We start from the raw sequence: 3,536 nt of genomic DNA, 5'->3' as shown, positions 1-3,536 counted from the left end.
CCCTCTTTCCTACCTTTGGAAACTCAGATCTTGGTGACCAGAAGACCCCACATCAACTGCTTCATGCCTGCTTGGACCAAGCCCTGTCCTTTAGGGCCCATGGAAATGAGAAGAGGGGACTGCTACAAAGAGGTGGCCTTGAGGAATGTGGCTTGTGACTAGAAAGAAAACAGTCTGTTCTTCTAACTGCTGGACTGTCGCTGAGCAGCTCTGTGACTGGATTCCATTTCAGCTCATCCTTCTTCCCCCCGCCCCCCACAAAGCATGTGTCACTATCCCTAGGCCTCTCTTAATTACTGAGTGTTAGCACCATCAGTTGTTAAATATTCTGATTATCACTCTTTATGACTGACATGCAACAGTGAGTTGTAAGCAATAATTTCTCTCCCTAAGGTCAGGATATGAGAAGTGAAAAGAATAGGTGTCCTGTTGTGCACAGTTTCAATGTTGTTCTTTTTGCTGTGCCCACTGCCTTCCAGATTAGTCAACTATTGATATTAAGACACGTCCCATGTGGTAGACGCATTTCAACATTGGCAATCATATTTTGGAGAAACAATATTGTAATTCTGTTCTATGACAAGCAATCCAACGGAGCTCGGTCAGTAATTAACCTAAGGATGCAGGGAAGAGACACTTTCATCTAATACAAACCAGAGTCTCCAAAGCATCTCTCTGCTCTCCATCCCATATATGACACATGCATAGCTTCCCAGCCTTCACCCTGATCCAGACTCATCAATAAGATGCCCTTTCTTCAGAATGTGAGGTTCCAAAGCCAGCTTAAAAAGACCCCTCTGCAAAAGAACCATTCTGACATCCTCATGGTTGCTTATTTCCTCTTGCCTTGTATCTCTGTCCTATCCTGAGAAGAGAGGACAGCCACAAAGAGGTGGCATTCCTTGTCTCCCACAAAACTGTGATTTCTTAAAAATCACCCCATAATCAGGTTTGGCCTCCATGGTGTCTGGCTTATAAATATAAAAGGTGTATGTATGCATGGTCGCTTGCTTTTCTAAGTGGAAGGCTAAGATGGCAAGAATCTCTGTGCTGTCTATTTCTTCCACTGTAACCCATGCCTTGCATTATGAAAACCAATATATTACCAACTACCCTAGAATCTTAAATAGTTTCCTCTTCTGGAGCAGAGAAAGCAATAAAGTGTGGTGTGGTAGTGAACAAGCTTAAGAGTGGGAAGCTGCTGGATTTAGATCAGCTCCACCCCATGCTGCTCTCCTGATGGAATGGCCCACTCTCCTTCAACCACTGTCTTCCCAGGGGAGGGAACCTGGGTGATGAGAATGCTTGTCCCATAAGCTGTTGGGAGACTCTTTGTCATAGTCCATGGCATGAGGTACACAGGGGACCTAGTTCCATGCCCAGAACGAACGTCTAGCCATGATAGCAGAAGTAGAGCAAGAGGAAAATTGATAATGTGTAATTTGAACATAACATTTTTACACTTCTTTCTCAGAAGATGAAAACATTAGATTGCTTTCATATTTTCATTTACATTAAAATGACAATTAAAAATATTGCGTAATGGTAAAATGTATTTGTTTATATGTTTATATTAATCATTAGATATAAATCAGGCCATACGCACCATGCAACATCTATGATGCTATTGTCTTCTGTAAAGAGCAGGAATATTTACTGAACTCCTAGTGCTCCTCAGTATAGCTTCCCCTCTTCTCTCTGTCCTTTATTTTACCCTTCTTTTCTTCTTTCCTTTTTTCCTTCCTCCCTCCCTTCCTTCCTTTCAATCTGTTTCAATGATTGTTTGTATACGTATGTGCCAATGATACCAGGGAAATTGGAATCTCTTCTCGGAGTTCCTAGTCTCATTAGTAGTGAAATTTAAGAATGGACCAAGCAGAAGCATATGGATATTTTTACTAGGGTTTAAAACAGAAATCCAAGGGCAGGCAAGATATACATGTTGGTTACCTGGAGGAGAAGAATCGACAATAGAAGGAAATAAACAACAACCATGCTGTTCAACTTAAGTCATCATGAAGGTCAGCTGCATGGTGGTGGGCAGCAACGTGGTGAGAAACAAGCTTGACAGAAAGAGTAGGAAAGCCCAAAGCATCAAATATGGGAAGACCCCGGGAGATCACTCTCCCTGGGCTATGTTGTAGTGGTGTAGAGAAGCATAGGGCCCTGCCCCGTGATGTACAGTCCCGTTCCACGACGTTGGAGATGAAGCTGGGCCTCGAGTCTGCGCCTGCATATTCCTACGGCTTCTCAGAGTCCTCTGGACCGTGACTGAGGAGACAAACCATGCAGGAAACAGTCTTAAACCAGGAGATAGGGGAATGAGACTGCGTGATTGGGAAACTGGATTAGAATTTATTTATGAAATAAAAATGCCCTCTTTTTCAGAAAAAAAAAAGAGAACAAATATGGGAAGAAAGCAAATGTGTTTGGACTCTTGCCAGTATCTGAGGGGAGTGGGGGGAGGAGTGGAGGGGAAAGAGGCAAAAAGGAGAAAAAGAAATAGTTACAACTGTCTGAGGCAGAACTCAGAGAGGTGGACAGACCTGGGTGAACCCCATGGTACTCATAGGGACTGTGCTAAAAGGCAGATGTTCTGGGCAGAAATAATAGAGTATTTCATAAAAGGATACTTATTCCGCCTACCTTTTAAACAAGACTTATGGTGAGCCCTCCTTCCTAGAGATGGTTCTGCCTTCCTGAGGGGTATTCCCTTATCTAGGTGGTTGACCAGCCCAACTGGATCAAGTATCTTATGGTTTGGTAACACTGAATGTTAAGCCTCCATCCCGACCAGAGAATTCGCTTTCCCTGTTGGGTCCCCACAGAACACTGATCATGGTTACCACAACACCACTGAAAAACTTATTTGTGATCTGAGGCTGGATCCTTAATTAGATCTTTCAGTCTTCACCACAGTGTTGCACTGTGAACATCATAGCCCTCTTTCACCATGAAATAATCTAGAACCAAAGTGTTCATGTAGTATTATTGCCTATGGCTAAGGTGTAGGCAGGCAGAACCGCAATTCAATGTCAATCTAAATCCAAATCTCGATCACAATTTTCAAGTCAGGATAAGGCATGAGTCTAAACAAGTGACAGACTCTCCCATGGCTGCAATGTGCTTCAGAGAAAGCAGGAAGGTCAGCACAGGTGGATTGGGCTTACTACTCAAATAGGGATGCAGACACTCAACACTTTGAGTATTTGACAAGAAGCCTAGGAAGCAGGCATGCCCTCTTGCCTGCTCATCTCCCTTCAGCACTTTAGCTTAAACTTGAGTGTTTCTGTTATAGATGAAGCAGTTGGACCATTTAAGGACACCTGCACCTGGATAGAACTGAATATTTTCAGAGGGATTGTTAAGTAGTATGGACAATGTTTTCTCTGTTGTCCTTCAGATATGGTATCACTATGTAACTCTGACTGCCCTGGATCTTGCTATATTGATGGAGGAAGGTCATTGGTTGATTTAATAAAGAAGCTGCTTGACCTGATAGGTTAGAATGTAGGAGGGAGGAGCAGAATGCTGGG

General features: G+C 43.2%; 1 non-coding gene across 1 annotated transcript; it reads left to right on the top strand.

Annotated features, from left to right (window-relative positions):
* The first annotated feature begins 2,097 nt into the window (after nucleotides 1-2,097).
* Nucleotides 2,098-2,301, top strand: LOC113458159. The gene has a single exon (XR_003378586.1). It is a non-coding gene; the product is annotated as a small nucleolar RNA SNORA73 family (small nucleolar RNA).
* Nucleotides 2,302-3,536: the final 1,235 nt, after the last annotated feature.

Source organism: Microtus ochrogaster, unplaced genomic scaffold (genome assembly GCF_000317375.1).
Source record: "Microtus ochrogaster isolate Prairie Vole_2 unplaced genomic scaffold, MicOch1.0 UNK5, whole genome shotgun sequence".
NCBI lineage: Eukaryota > Metazoa > Chordata > Mammalia > Rodentia > Cricetidae > Microtus > Microtus ochrogaster.
The sequence above is the reverse complement of the archived record's forward strand: the minus strand, read 5'-3'. Positions and strand labels throughout refer to the sequence as shown.